The sequence below is a fragment of the Phodopus roborovskii genome, unplaced genomic scaffold (genome assembly GCF_943737965.1).
Source record: "Phodopus roborovskii unplaced genomic scaffold, PHOROB, whole genome shotgun sequence".
NCBI classification, from domain to species: Eukaryota; Metazoa; Chordata; class Mammalia; order Rodentia; family Cricetidae; genus Phodopus; species Phodopus roborovskii.
Window position 1 is genome coordinate 16,822,952 of NW_026126517.1, and position 16,887 is coordinate 16,839,838.

At 37.2% G+C, this 16,887-nt stretch overlaps 1 pseudogene; it reads left to right on the forward strand.

Annotated features, from left to right (window-relative positions):
- Window positions 1-2,219: 2,219 nt before the first annotated feature.
- The window catches only part of LOC127231372 (olfactory receptor 1537-like), a 43,925-nt pseudogene continuing 29,257 nt past the window's right edge, over window positions 2,220-16,887 (forward strand).

Consider the following 16,887-nt stretch of genomic DNA (forward strand, 5'->3'; position numbering starts at 1 on the left):
AAATCTATTGAATGATGAATAGCATATGAAATATTTTCAATGAGATATTATGATAATTTTAGCATATAAATTATTGTGAGATTTATTTAAATGGAGTTAGTGGATCATTTATAGAAATTAAAATGCTAAATAAATAAAGTATGAAGTATGGCTAAAGTGTTACTTAAAAAATTAAGTAGCATCAGATGTTGTGGCACAGTCTATTGTCTTAGCAAGCAGGGTAAATAGGCAAAGGGTTTTGAGCTCTAGGCCAGCCTGGGCTACAAAGTGAGCTCTTGTCTCAAACAAGCTATAACAGATAACGAACAGAAACCATATCAAATAAACACCAAAAGAAAAAATAATGTGATATAACAAGTAAACTACAGAAATATATCTTAGAATACCAACATAGCTAAGTAAGCTTATTTACTGATTAATGATAATGGACTACGTCTAGAATGTGAAATCTGACAAAAATTCATATTTTATTAATATAATATATAAAAAGACAAATCATTGCTTAAATAAATCACACATGCACACAAACACAAATATGCAATATTCTGATTACTATGAACCTTACACATCTTCTGTCCCATATTCCCATATTACATTCCCATCTTAGTACAAGTCTCTTTCCTATAACCATAACCTTTTTCCTGTGTTTTCTGAATTGTTCAACTTAATCATGCCTTCTGTGTGACCATGAGTACTCTGTTGGAGTATGGGGGCCTTGTTGGTAAATAAACAACTGAATACAAAGTTTGTCCCACTCCAGAATCTATGAGTAACCCAAAGATCAGTGGGAGGGTAAGTGTCATGTACTTCCAATTTGTCTGGATCAATATAGCAAGAGAGTTTTTCACAGATCTTGTTTTGTGTCTTTCATTATTTTTGAACCCTCCAATTTTATCATTACCATCATTGTATATTTTGTTTTTTCTTTTTTGTGTGTATGAGGTTTGTAAGAAATCTTGAAGTTGAAAGTGTATGCAAGAAATAAATGTTTAAATTTTAAAACAATTCTATTTTTGGCCTTTAATGACTGAATTCTAATTCAGTTAGTGACTCAGTATTTGGACACTATGACTAGTTTTTTATATAGAAGGTAATCATTATATTTGTCCATCAATGTTTTTCATGCTGCATTGCAATCCTTCTAGGTTCACAAGAAATAGAAAAAAATGTGAACTGAGTTGAGACTGTTTCTCTAATTTTAATGTGTTGACATGCAGGTTTTTCTTTTGCGAAAATTCAATGTAAACCAACAACATAAAAACGTATTGCAAAATTTTTGAGTGATAAGATGACTGTAGTACTTATATCTTTACATAGAGATTAACAACAAAGCACATTGTACTACCCAAGGGTGTTCCTGGTGAGTGGGAGTGAGCATGGATACTTTGTCTTAATGGCCTCACTGTTTAAATACTGCTGACTGACTCTGTTCCTCTCAAGAACTGGCTCAGAAACAGAAACCTATTCCCAAGAGCACCGTGTTTCTACTATGTAATTATTATAGTGCCATTTATGTAATACCTCATACAATGGTTGCTCCAAATGCCGTTTAATTTTCACATGTTGGAATTTAAAGATTTGTGTAACTTAAAAATTAAAAAAAAGGAAATGATTAAAAAAAAACTCAATAAATCCTCTGGAGAAATTAGAAAGTAACTCGGTTTTTTAGGGAACTTTCCTTTCTCATCTGTCATACTTGTGGGCATCCTCGTTGATACTCTTCTCAACTTAGAGACATTACTTTTATATCACAAAAAATTATCAAGGCTTGGACTGGGCAGTAGTATTTTATATGAAAGGCATTGTCAAATTTTAAGGGCAAGTTCAAAAATAGAAAGAAAAGAAAAAATTTTTCATCTAAATCATCCAGTTAAGGTAATTTTATAGTGAGCAATTGTATTCTATGGAATAAATAATTTACTTGTGTACTTTGTAGAAAAGTATAATAAAAAGAATAATGAAATTATTATTGCTGACAACTTCACAATTCTCTCTCTCTCTGTGTGTGTGTGTGTGTGTGTGTATGTATGTATGTATGTATGTATGTATGTATATGTATATATTGGGGACAGTGTTTCTTTGTATAGCCTTGCCTCTTCTAGATGTAGCTCTGTTGACCAGGCTGGAATTGAATTCACAGAAATCTGACTAGTGATAGGACTAAAGATTTGAGCTATCACCGCCTGGCCCACTAATTCTTTTACTCTTTCAGAATCTGAATGAAGAACATGGGAGCTGGAAACCATTGCACTGTGGCTGAGTTCTTCTTGGCTGGGCTCACAGAGAAGTCAGAACTCCAGATGCCCCTGTTCCTTCTCTTCATAGGAATCTATGTGGTCACTGTAGCAGGTAATCTGGGCATGATCACACTGACTGAGCTCAGTTCTCACCTGCACAACCCCATGTACTATTTCCTCAGCAGTCTGTCCTTCATTGACTTCTGTCAGTCCACAATTATTACCCCTAAAATGCTTCTGAGCTTCATGACAGAGAAGAACCTCATCTCCTACCCTGCATGCATGCCTCAGCTCTATTTCTTCATCAGTGTTGGCATTGCAGAGTGTTTCACAATAGCTGCAATGGCATATGGCCGCTATGTTGCCATTTGTAACCCCTTGCTTTACAGTATAACCATGTCCCATCATGTTTGCAGGTCCCTGATTGCAGGAGTGTATATTTATAGTGTGCTCAGTGCATTCGTTCATACAGGCTTCATGGTAAGGTTTCAGTTCTGCAAATTAGATGTGATTGACCATTATTTCTGTGATCTTCTTCCTCTCTTGAACCATACATACATATATAAATTTAAGTATATGTTAGGAGCTTTATCCATAGGAAGACTGATTCCATCCTCAGCCATAATTAACTCTATCTCTTCATCTAAGGAGTCCCCTGAGATTTTCTCCTTCTACATTTATGTGTCAACTGGTATCATTTTGGCTTTTATAGTAATCTCTGTTGTTCAGAATGATGGTGCCATTTTCTTGTCATACATAGAAAATACAATATCCTCTGAATCTTAGAACATTCTTTTTTCACTCAAAGTATTCCTCAGTCTGAGGGGGAGTGATTGTAATGTAGATGAATTAACTGTCACACTTCACCCCAACATCTGTTGTTACCTAGATTCAGAGCAGCTATGAGTTTCTTTAACTGTCTCCATCTGCTTGAAAAAGAATTAATCTTATCTGTGTACTAAGTGTACAGTTAGAGATTACACTAGTTTAGGAGAGTGTCGCTATTAGATTCTCCTCTACTTTCCATGACCCCATTAGTAGCTCAAGTTGAAAGTTTTTAGGGAACAAGGCATGAAGTTTCTCCTATTGAGTGGACCTTAGGTATAATTTCATAGCTGTGGATTACTCTTATACTGTCACTGCTAATATTACACATTTAAGAATAGTTTGCTTTGCTGGTTATTACTGTGGTTCATAGGTGTTGCAGCTGGGGAGAAGTATTAACTCTTTCACTTTATTGGCAACTCAGAACTTTTATAGCCCATTTCCATACTGTGAAAATTAGTCCTCATAGAGTAATGTTATAGGTATAATTCAGCTCTATTCATCTAAGTCAAAGTCCTGTCTCAGAATCTTGAGTGTCTTCACAATAGAAAATTACTTTAAATTTCTGTGGATCAAGTTAAGGCAACAGAAATAGCATATAATGTTTTTGCTTGGACTGTGTGTGTGTGTGTGTGTGTGTGTGTGTGTGTGTGTGTGTAGGGGGTACATGTGTATAATTTTAGGTCAACATAAAATAATATGATACTCCATGCTTTTCCAAAAGTCCTCATTGATATTTACTAATCTTCATTATTTCCCTTTCTATATTGCTTTACATCTTCTCTCCCCAAATAAAATGCCCCCAAGATTATTTGATTTACCCCTTCATAGCATCTGTACAATGTCATTCTCCTCTCTAGAGTAGATCCCAACCCCATTAGCTTTTTGTTAATTTTTATTGTTTCTGCAACACCTATAGATTATACACGTACAACAAAGATTTAGGTCTTGGTATCCTGAGTATTACAGTATTTGTCTTTCTAGCTAGATTTCCCTCATTCAATATTTTCCAGTTCTGTCTATTTACAGGCAAAATTTAAGATGCTATCTATTATATATGTATATATATATATGCATATATGTAGTTTTCTTTATTAATTCATCATTTGAAGGTCATTTGTGTCATATTAATTTGCTAGCTATTGTAAATAGAGCATCAATGAACATGGCTGTACAGTAATCTGACATTTAGAATGTCAAGACCTTTGTTATTGAGTGGTATTACAGGATTAGGCAGGAAGTTAATTAATTAATTAGTTAATTAATTATTTCATAACCCACCATATCTACTTCCAAAGTGGCTGCACCAGTTTGCAATTCCATCAACAGTGAATGAGGTTTACATTTTCCCCACATTTTCTCCAGATTTGTTGTATTTTGTATTCTTGAATTTATTTTAACTAGGTTAAGTTAAAATCTCAAAATATTGCTTCAGTTGTGGTTTGTTTTAATTTTTCTAATTTGATGGCTTAGACAAGGTGGGATATTGACTTTCACATTTAGCAGATTAAGGGGGTTCTTTCTCAGTTAATCCTTTCGATAAACATGAGAATAGACAATGGTAAAGAAGTATTTCTATTGTTATTTTGAATCTAATAACTGACAGTAAATATTACTCATCACAAAGATGGTTGCATTATCTATAACCCAGCCTACAACTCTGAAGAAGACGCCCTGCTCTACCAGAAGCCATGCTAGTAGCAGGCACCCTGAGTAAGATGAAACCACAGCCTGCCAATACTCCTCACAACCTGTCTAGCTTTACCCTAATATTCCTCCATCTACTTGTCACCATATCCTAGTCCACAATTCTGGCTGAAGACCTCTGGTCAACCAGAGGCTATGTGGCTACCTGGAACCTAAGAGGATAACCTGGTACCCAGAACTCCCCTGTTCTACCAGAACTACAGAATCCCAGAGTCAATCCTTTCACCACAAACCCTGGAGGTCATGCAGACTGACAAAATCCTGTCATAGGTCCCCTAATAGAACAACAGAGTACTTGTCAGTCACCAGAACCACAGACTGCTAGGGTAAGAAGACAACAGAGGAATCAGAATGCAAGAGAAAAAAACAAACAAACAAGCAAACACCAATCCAACGAAAATAAACTCAGAAATCACCACCTAAGCTATAGTTACCAGAATTCCAGATGAGTAGAGGCTATCCTAAAAACACAATCAATGACATGTTGGGCAATATGTTATTGCCAGAACCCCACTATCATAGTACAGCAACCTCTGTATATTCCAACACAGCAGAAGCACAAAAAGCACAACCTTAACACCAATTTAATGAAGATGGTAAAGTTCCATCATAACAAGGAAATGAATGAAACCCTCTTTTATATAATTTTTATTTAATTTAGAAACAATCTTATTTTACATATCAATCACAGTTCCCTTTCTCTCCCATCTTCCCATTTCCCCACCAATCCCCCCATCCCACCTATATCTACTCCCCAGGGGATTGAGGCTTTCCACTGGGAATCATGAAAGTCTGTCACATCATTTGGGGCAGGGCCTAGGCCCATTCCCATGTATCTAGGCCAAGAGAGTGTCCCTCCCTTGGGAATGGGCTCCCAATCTACATTTGTGCACTAGGGATAAATACTGGTTCCTCTTCCAGAGACTGGGAATTTGGTGGGGATTGCATTGAATCTGTAGTTTTTGCTTTTGGTAAAGCTTAAAGAAATATAGGAAAACACCAACAATTGGAGGAAATGAATAAATCACTTAAGGAAATCCAGAAAAATACAAACAAAACAATGGTAAGAAATGAACAAACCCCTTAATAAAAATCTCAAGAAAGAACAAACTGATGAAGAAAATGAATAAAAATGTTCAAGACCTGAAAATGGAAATATAAGCAATAAAGAAAATACACACTCAGGGAATCCTGGTGATGGAAAATCTAGGTAAGCAAACAAGAAATACAGACTCAAGCATCACCAACACAATATAAGGGACACAAGATACAATATAATAACCTGATACCTGAGTCAAAGAAAATGTTTAATCAAAAAAAAAATTACACACAACAACAACAACAACAACAACAACACACACACACACACACACACACACACACACACTACAGGAAATCTCAGACACTACGAAAAGATAATCTGCGCCTAGGCTTTGAACTAACTATTGTGATTGCTACCCTTTGTTTGAAGTGTGTGATTCTTATCTGAGTTCTTCCTGTACAAAACTTAGAGGACTGTACAAAAATGAGAGGACTTAGATAGCCAAGTTGTCTCATTGCTGATAAATACTTGGGCAGATGATACTTCCTTCAAACAACTCCAGATATGAAGTTTTGGTATGTATAAATTGACTTGCTAAGAGGTGTTATCTGTGTAACAATTTACAAAAAAAGAGGTATTTATGAAGCAACCACCAGTCAGATCATCAGGAGTTGATTCTCCTCCTACATTGCAAAGCCAAAATTCACCTTGTAGTGACTCACACTAAACAGAATACTAATATCACACTCACACCAAAGGACAAGCCATCTAGAAAAAAGAAAAAAAAAAAACAAAGAAGAAGAAGAAAAGAAAAACAAACAAACAAAAAAACAAAACAAAACAAAAAACCAGAGAAATAATGGAGCTAACACATGTTACTAATCAAATAGGCCTAAGCAATATATATATAGAACATTTCACCAGAACCGAAAATATACATCTTCTTCTTAACACTTCACAGAATTTTCTCCAAAATTGACCACGTATTCCATCACAGAGCAAGTAGAAACAGATACAAGAAAATTGAAATAATCCTTTGTGTCCTATCAAACCACTCTAGATCAAAACTGTATTTTAACTAAAACAGAAAGTCTAGAAACTCATGGAAACCAAACTCTACTAAATGGCCATCAGATAAAGAAAGAAATAATGAAAAAAAATTAAAGACTACCTAGAATTCAGCTAAAATGAATCCACAACTTATGGTATGCAATTTAAGTAGTGCTATGAGGAAATTAGAGATATCTCATACTAGCAACTTAATGGCACACCTGAAAATTCTAGAATAAAAAGATACAGACTCATCCAAGATGAGTAGATGGCAGGAAATAATCAAAATGAGGATAGAAATCAGTAAAACAGGAGCAAAGAGAACACAGCCAACACTCAGTGAAACAAAGAGATATACATGAAAAGAATTTCCTGAGGAATCACCATCCTTGACTTCAAGCTTTACTATATAACTATAGTAATGAAAACATCCTGGTCCTGGCATAAAAAACAGACAGGTGGACCAATGTAATTGAATCAAAGACCCTGATATTCATCTAAACATCTATGAACACTTGGTTTTCGGCAAAGAACTTACATTTATACAATGGAAACACTAAAACACCTTCAACAAATGGTATTGGATGCTGACATGTAGAAGATTGCAGATAGAGCCATATCTATCACTAGGCATAAAACCCAAGTCCAAATAGATCAAAGACGTCAACATAAATCTATCTAAAATGCACACCTTAGAAGAGAAAGTTGAATACATTGGCACAGGAGACCACTTCCTAAATATAACACCAGTAGCACAGACACTGAGAGCAACAATAAATGGGACTTCCTGAAACTGAGAAGTTTCTGTAAGGCAAAGGACACTATTAATAAGACAAAAGAGCAGACAACAGAATGAGAAAATATCTTCACCAACCCCACATCTGAGAGAGGAATGATCTATAAATATACATAAAGAACTTAAGATATTAGACATCAAGATCTGGTCCCCATCAAGAGCACCTTTGGAGCTCTGATACACCCCCACCCATCCCCACCGCGAGCCTGCCCCCCCCCACCCTGTGCCCTACCCTGCCCAAAGTACTGCCTATCTGGTTGAGCATTGGGACAGAGGGTGGAGCCAATAGTCCGCCCTACTTCAGAGACTTTTTGGAGCAACTCTGAACAAAGGAGACCTGCCTATCCATACTGGATCACCCATAATTTCCACCTGCTTTGTCTCTGAACCCCAACTCCAGTTCTCTGCTGGAGTCCTGGGCTCCTCCCAGAGATCCGCCTATCTCTGCAGACCACTGTGACTTCCTGATGGCATCTACTACTGGATCCTAAATCTTGACCCCATCCCTGGGTCCCTGCCTGCAGAGAAAACTCCTAGAGAGCTTGGACCACACAGAGCTACAGATATTCAATCTCTGACCCACATAAGCCCACCGGGGAAGTACCACAGTGAGAAGGGAGACCCCAACAACACCTACTGGAAGAAGCTATGGGAAGAAGGCAATACAAGAGAACACCTAACAACAGAAAGACAAGCATGACACCACCAGAATCTAGGGAATCTACACCAACAAGAACAGAACACAACAACAAAGCAGAGGAAGCAGAAGGAAACTACTTAAAAATTACCATCATAAAAATGGTAGAGGCCCTCAAAGAAGATGTGAGAAAATCCCTTAAAGAAATGGAGGAAAAAACAAACAAAGAAGTGGAAGAAATGAACAAATTCCTTAAGGAAAGTACAGAAAGCCAAGAAAAAACAATTAAGCAGGTGAAGGAAACGGTTTAAGACTTGAAAACTGAAAAGAGAAAATAAAGGCAAAACAAACCAAATGAATGCTGGAAATAGAAAAACTGGGCAAAAAAATCGGGACCTACAGTCACAAGCATAACCAACAGAATTCAAGAGATGGAAGAGAGAATCTCAGGCGCAGAAGATAAACTAGAAGAAATAGATTCATCGACCAAAGAAAATCATAAATCCAACAAATCCTTAATCCAAACATCCAGTAAATGTGGGAAACCACGAAAAGGCCAAACCTAAGAATAATAGGCATAGAGGAAGGTGAGGAAGCCCAGCTCAAAGGTGCCAAAAACATATTAAACAAAATTATCGAGGAAAACTTTCCCAATCTGAAAAAGGACATGCCCATGAAAGTACAAGAAGCATACTGAACCCCAAATAGGCTGGACCAAAGGAAAAAGACCCCTCAACATATAATAATCAAAACACCTAACATATAGAATAAAGAAAGAATATTAAGAGTAGCGAAGGAAAAAGGACAGGTAACATATAAAGGCAGACCTATCAAAATTACACCTGACTTCTCCATGGAAACTCTCAAGGCCAGAAGGTCCTGGATAGATGTTCTAAAAGTATTAAGAGAACACGGATGCCAGCCTAGGCTACTATATCCAGCAAAACTCTCAGTCAATATAGATGGAGAGAACAAGATATTCAATGACAAAACCAGATTTTCCCAATATGTATCTACAAATCCAGCCCTACAGCAAGTATTGGAAGGAAAACTCCAACCCAAGGAAGGTAACTATGCCCACAAAAATGTAGGCAACAGATAATCCAGTGACACCAGAAACCAAGGGTAAAGCAGAACTAATATATTCACAATACCACTGCCAACAACAAACCTAAATCAAACAAGCATCAATAATCAATGGTCCTTACTCACCCTCAACATTAATGGTTTTAACTCACCTGTAAAAAGACACAGGTTAAAAGAATGGATATGAAGACAGAATCCATCCTTCTGCTTCTTACAAGAAACACATCTAAGCTTCAAAGTTAGACATTACCTCAGGGTAAAGGGTTGGGAAAAGATTTTCCAATCAAATGGAAATAAGAAGCAAACTGGCATATCTATCCTAATATCTAACAAGTTAGACTTCAAACCAAAATTAATCAAAAGAGATGAAGACGGTCATTTCATATTCATCGCAGGAGAAATCCATCAACACAAAGTCTCAGTTCTGAACATCTATGCCCCCAATACAAAGTCACCCACATTCGTAAAAAAAAAAAAAAAAAAAAAAAAAAACACCACTAAAACTCAAAGCTCATATAAAACCTCACACACTTATAGTGGGAGATTTCAATACACCACTCTCAACACTAGACAGGACCACAAATCAGAAACTCAAAAAAGAAACAAAAGAACTTACAGAAGTTAAGTCACAAATGGGTTTAACAGACATCTATAGAACATTCCATACAAAGACAAAAGAATATAGCTTCTTCTCTGCTCCACATGGAACCTTCTCTAAAATCAACCACATACTAGGTGGCATAATAAACCTCAACAGATACAAGAGAAAAGGAATACCCCATACCTTATCTCACCACCATGCTTTAAAATTGGAATTCAACAACAACACAAATAGCAGAAAACCTGCAAACTCATGGAAACTGACCAATGTGCAATTGCACCACTCCTGGGTCAAAGAAGAAATAAAGAAAGAATTTAAGGACTTTCTAATATTCAATGAGAATGAGGACACAACATACTCAAACTTATGGGACACCTTGAAAGCAGTGCTACGAGGGAAGTTCATTGCAGTAAGTGCCCATGTGAAGAAAACAGAGGATAGTCACATAAGAGAATTAACAGCACAACTAAAAGCCTTATAACAGAGAGAAGCAAATTCACCCCATAGGAATAGACGCCAGGGAATAATCAACTAGAGGGCTGAAATCAACAAAATAGAAACCAGAAAAACAATACAAAAAAATCAATGAAACGAAGAGTTTTTTGAGAAAATCAACAATATAGACAAACCTTCATCCAAATTAACAAAAAAGCACAGAGATAACATGCAAATTACCAAAATTAGAAAAGAAAAGGGGAACATAACAACAGACACAGAGGAAATCCAGACAATTTTCAGGTCATAGTTTGAAAATCTGTATTCCACAAAAATTGAAAATTCAAAGGAATTGGACAAATTTCTGGATAACTATCACTTACCAAAATTAAACCAAAAACAGACAAACAACTTAAAGAGATCTACAATGCACAATGAAATAGAAGCAGTCAACGAAAGCCTTCCAACCAAAAAAGTCCAGGGCCAGATGGATTCAATGCAGAATTCTACCAGACATTCAAGGAAGAACTAATACCACTACTCCTCAAACTGTTCCACAAGATAGAAACAGAATGTTCATTGCCAAACTCTTTTTTATGAGGCCACAATAACCTTGGTACCCAAGCCTCACAAAGACACAACTAAGAAAGAAAACTACAGACCAATATCCCTGATGAACATCGATGCAAAAATGCTCAATAAAATACTGGCAAACCAAATTCAAGAATACATCAGAAAAATCATCCAACATGACCATGTAGGCTTCATCCCTGGAATGCAGGGATGGTTTAACATATGAAAATCTACCAATGTGATCCACCATATAAACAAACAGAAAAAGAAAAACCATATCAATATCTCCCCAGATGCAGAAAAGGCCTTTGAAAAAATTCAACACCCTTTCATGATAAAGGTCTTGGAGAGGTCAGGGATAACAGGAACATACCTAAACATAATAAGAGCAATATACAGCAAACCAACTAACATCGTCAAAATGAATGAAGAGAAACTTAAGCCAATTACACTAAAATCAGAAACAAGACAAGGCTTCCCTCTCTCTCCATATCTCTTCAATATCATACTAGAAGTTCTAGATAATGCTATAAGAGAACAAATGGAGGTCAAGGGGAACCAAATTGGGAAGGAAGAAATCAAACTGTCTCTATATGCAGATGATATGATAGTTTACATAAGCGACCCAATAAACTCTACCAGGGAACTCCTACAGCTGATAAACACCTTCAGCAAACTAGCAGGATACAAGATAAACTCAAAAGAATCAGTAGCCCTACTTCTTTCAGACGACAAAGAGACAGAGAAAGAATTCAGAGAAACATCACCCTTTACAATAGCGATAAGAAACATAAAGTATCTTGGTGTAACACTTACCAATCAAGTAAAAGACCTATATAATAAGAACTTTGTGGCTCTAAAGAAAGAAATTAAAGAAGATACCAGAAAATGAAAAGATCTCCCATGCTCTGAATAGGTAGAATAAATATAGTAAAAATGGCAATCTTGCCTAAAGCAATCTACAGATTCAATGCAATCCCCATTAAAATACCACCACAATTCTTCACCAACCTTGAAAGGATAATAATCAACTTTATAGGGAAAAACTAAAGGCCCAGGATAACCAAAACAACCCTATAAAATAAAAGAACATCAGGAGGAATGACCATTCCTGACTTTAAGCTCTACTACAGATCTATAGTTCTGAAAACAGCTTGGTATTGGCATAAAAATAGACAGGTAGACCAATGGAATCGAATTGAAAATCCTGATATTAACCCACACACCTATGAACACCTGATTTTTGATGAAACAGCTAAAATTATACAATGGGGCGAGGACAGCATCTTCAGCAAATGGTGCTGGCACAATTGAATGAGGGTGTGTAGAAGACTGCAGATAGACCCATGTCTGTTGCCATGCACAAAACTCAAGTCCAAATGGATCAAAGATCTCAACATCAATCCAGCCACACTGAACCTCTTAGAAGAGAAAGTAGGAGGTACCCTTGAACAAAATGGTATAGGAGACCGCTTCCTGAACATAACTCCAGGGGCACAGACCCTGAGAGAAACAATTAATAAATGGGACCTCTTCAAACTTAGAAGCTTCTGTAAGACAAAGGACACAGTAGACAAGACCAAACGGCAGCCCACAGACTGGGAAAAGATTTTCACCAATCCTATATCCGACAAAGGGCCGATCTCAAAAATATACTAAGAACTCAAGAAACTAGTCAACAAAACATCAAATAACCCTATTAAAAAATGGGGTACAGAACTGAAGAAAGAATTCTCAATGGAGGAAATCAAAAAGGCTGAGAGACACTTAAGAAAATGCTCCACATCCTTAGCTATCAGGGAAATGCAAATCAAAACAACTTTGAGATACCATCATACTCCTGTTAGAATGGCTAAAATTAGAACGATGACTCATGTTGGAGAGGATGTGGAGAAAGGGGAACACTCCTCTACTGCTGGTGGGAGTGCACACTCATACAGCCATTTTGGATATCAGTATGGTAGTTCCTCAGGAAAATGGGAATTAGTTTACCACAGGACCCAGCAATCCCCCTCTTAGGCATATACCCAAATGATCCACATCCATGCAACAAAGACATCTGTTCAACTATGTTCATAGCAGCACTATTTTAATAGCAAGAACCTGGAAGCAACATAGATGCCCCTCAATTGAAGAATGGTTATTGAAGATGTGGCACATCTACACAATGGAATACTACTCTGCAGAAAAAAATAATGGTATCTTGAAATTCGCAGGCAAGTGGATGGCACTTGAAGAACCATTCTGAATGAGGTAACCCAGTCACAAAAAGAGGAACCCACTATGTACTCACTCATATATCGATTTTAGACCTAGATCAAAGTATTACCAGCCTATAATTCACACCACCATAGGAACTAGGATACAAGGTGTATTCTAAGAGATTCATATACAGTCCCTCACAGAACTGGGCAGGGACAAGTCCCCCAGAGCTCAGGATAAGTGGGGAGGGGCAGCAAATGGAGAGAGAAGTAGGAGAAAACGAGCAGGAGGAAAGGAAAGCATGTGCAACTAGGAAGATTGAGCCTGGTTAGGAATAGAAGACAGGAGAGAGAGAGAGAGAGACAGAGAGAGAGAGAGAGAGAGAGAGAGAGAAAGAGAGAAAGAGAGAGAGAGAGAGAGAGAGAGAACATAAAAGAGGGAGCCAATATTGGTTTGAAGATAAAATTGAACACAAAGAAAGGTCTAGAGAACTACAAGACTGCTCCCAACTAACAATTTGAGCTTCCGTGGAAAGGCTACCATAAATGCCCTTCCCGGATAGTAAGATCAACAACTATGTTATCCATGCAGCCCTCAACTAATGCCTGTTGAAAACAGGAGCAAACACCCATACATAAATACTGAGTAGAACTTGAACCCAGATGCAGATGGAGAGGACAAGACCAGGCTGCAGAAACACATAGAGTCAGCTTACCTGAACAAGGAGGAGCTAAGGGGTCACCAGACTGATAGCTGGGAAGCCAGCATGGGACTGACTCAGGCCTCCCTGAATGTGGTTCTCAGCCAGAAGGACTGAACAGTCTGAGGGGCCTCAGACAGTAGAACTAGGATGTATCCCTGGTGCACAAAAGGACTTTGCGAACACATCCCCCATGGAGGGATAACTGCCTTAATCTAGAGACAGAAGAGAAGCCCTAATCCCTACTTCACATGTCCTGTCAGACCTACATGACCCTAAATAGATGGCATTTCCCTACATATGGAATTGAGGTGGGGGATGGGAGGAGAGGGTGATTAGAGTGCTTGTGAGAGGGCAGAGAGGGTAAAAGTGAGGTAAGGTGGGAGGGAGGGAGGAAGGGAGGGAGGTTGGGAGGGAGGGAGAGAGGGAGGGAGAGGGAACTGGGATCGACATGTAAAATAATAATTTAAATTAAAAAAAATGCTTTGACTCCAAAATTTAAGTTCAAAGACAAGTTACTGGGGAAAAGGATTTCTATTTTTGTTTCCACAGAAAATGAAAAGATGTGGATTCCTTTCAGACTAATGTGGTTTGATCAAGCCAGACCACCTGAAATAGAGTACCAGGTGATCCTACATTCAAAACAACTGGACAAAGCAGCCTTACAGACTACAGCCAGGATTTCTGAATCTTCTTCGAATCCACCATGGCAGCGCCCCTTACCTATAAATGTTTGTTTTCATTTAAATGGACTTGGCTATATAAAATAAATTTAAAAAATTAAAAAAAATCAGACATCCAAAAAAATAAAGAAAGAACGCTAGACATCAAATTATCAAATTAACAATTAACAAATGAGGTACAGATCTAAACATAGGATTCTCAACAGAAAAACAGAAGGATCTGAAATGACACTTAAGCCATTAGGGAAATGCAAATAAAAATGCCTCTGAGATACCACCTTAGACAAGTCAGAATGGCTAAGATCAAAAACACAATGATGCTGAAGAGGATTTGGAGAAAGAACACTCCTCCATTACTAGTGGGGATGCAAATTTGTCCTGTCACATTGGAAATCAGTATGGTGGTTTCTCTGAAAATTGGGAATCAATCTACCTTAAGACCCAGGATACCACTCTTGGTGATAAAACCATAGGATACACACTCTTACCACAAGGACATTTGGTCAATTCTGTTTGTAGCAGCATTATTCACAAAAGGTAGAACCTGGTAACAAGTTAGATGCACCTCAACAGAAGAATGGATAAAGAAAATATGGTACATTTACACAATGTAGTACTACTCAGCAGTAAAAATCAATGACATCTTGAAATTTGCAGGCAATGAGGTGAGTCTGGGACCAGGGCAGGCTGTATCACCCTGAATCCTTCCCTGGGAACTCCCTAGGTTAAAAATTTCCTAGAATTCAATGAGAATGAAGACACAACATACCCAAACTTATGGAACATGTTGAAAGCAGAGCTATGAGGATAGTTCATTACACTGTTTCCATTTGAAAAAAAAAAAAAAAACTGAGGATAATCATACTAGAGAATTAACAGTACAAGGGAAAACCCTAAAACAAAAGGATTATTTCCTGATGTCTGGAGGAGCAGACATCAGGAATTAATCAATTTGAGGGCTGAAATCAATAAAGTAGAAACTAGGTAAACTATAAAAGGAAACAATGTAACAATGAGTTGATTCTTTGAGAAAATCAAGATAGACAAAACAAGATAGACAAACCTTTATCCAAAGAAACCAAGACGCAGAGAAAGGACATGCAAATCAACAAAATCAGAAGTTATAAGAGGGACATAACAACGGACACTGAGGAAATCAGAGAATTTTCAGGTCATACTTTTAAAAACTATATTCCACAAAATTAGAAAATTCAAAGGAAATTCACAAATTTCTGGATAGCTATCACTAACCAAAGTTGAATCAACAAGAGATAAGCCATTTAAATTGACCTATAACCCCTAATGAAATAGAATCAGTCATCAAAAGCCTCCCCACCTCAAAAAAAAAAAAAAAAAAAAAAAAAAAAAAAGGCCAGGGTCAGATGGCTATAGTGCAAAATTCTACCAGATATTCAAAGAAGAGCTAATACCAATACTCCTCAAAGTGTTCCACACAATAAAAGCAGAATGTTCATTACCAAACTCTTTTTAAAAGGCTACAAATATCTTGGTAGCCAAGACACACAAAGACACAACTAAGAAAGAACTACAGTCCAATATCCCTCATGAACATTGAAGCAAAAATACTAAATAAAATACTGGCAAATCGACTCCAAGAATACATCAGAGAAATCATCTACCATGACCAAGTAGGCTTCATCCTAGTAATGTAGGGATAGTACAACATATGAAAAGCTATCAATGTGATCCCTCATATAAACAAACTGAAAAAGACAAATCATATGATCATTTCACTAGATGCTGAAAAAGCTTTTGACAAAATCTAACACCCTTTCATGATAGAGGTCTTGGAGAGATCAGGGATAACAGGAACATACTTAAACATAATAATAACAATATACAGTAAACCAACAGCCAATATCAAACAACATGAAGAGGAGCTTAAGGCAATTCCTGTAAAATCAGGAACAAGACAAGGCTGCCCTCTCCACATTTCTTCAATATTGTGTTTGAAGTTCTAGCTAGAGCAATAAAACAACAAAAAGAGATCAAGGGGATACAAACTGGAAAGGAAGAAGTCAAAATTTCTCTGTTTGCAGATGATATGATAGTTTACATAAGAGACCCCCCCAAAAAAATAAAAAACTCTACAAGGGAACTCCTACAGCTGATAAATACCTTCCACAAATTGGCAGGATAAAATATTGGGAACATATTACCCATGGAGGGATGCTTCCTTAGCCTAGAGAATAGAGGAAGGGCACAGACTGTACTCCAGGTGACTTGACAGATTTTTGAGATCAGTATGGTGGTTACTCAGGAAAATGAGAATCAGTCTACCACAGGACCATG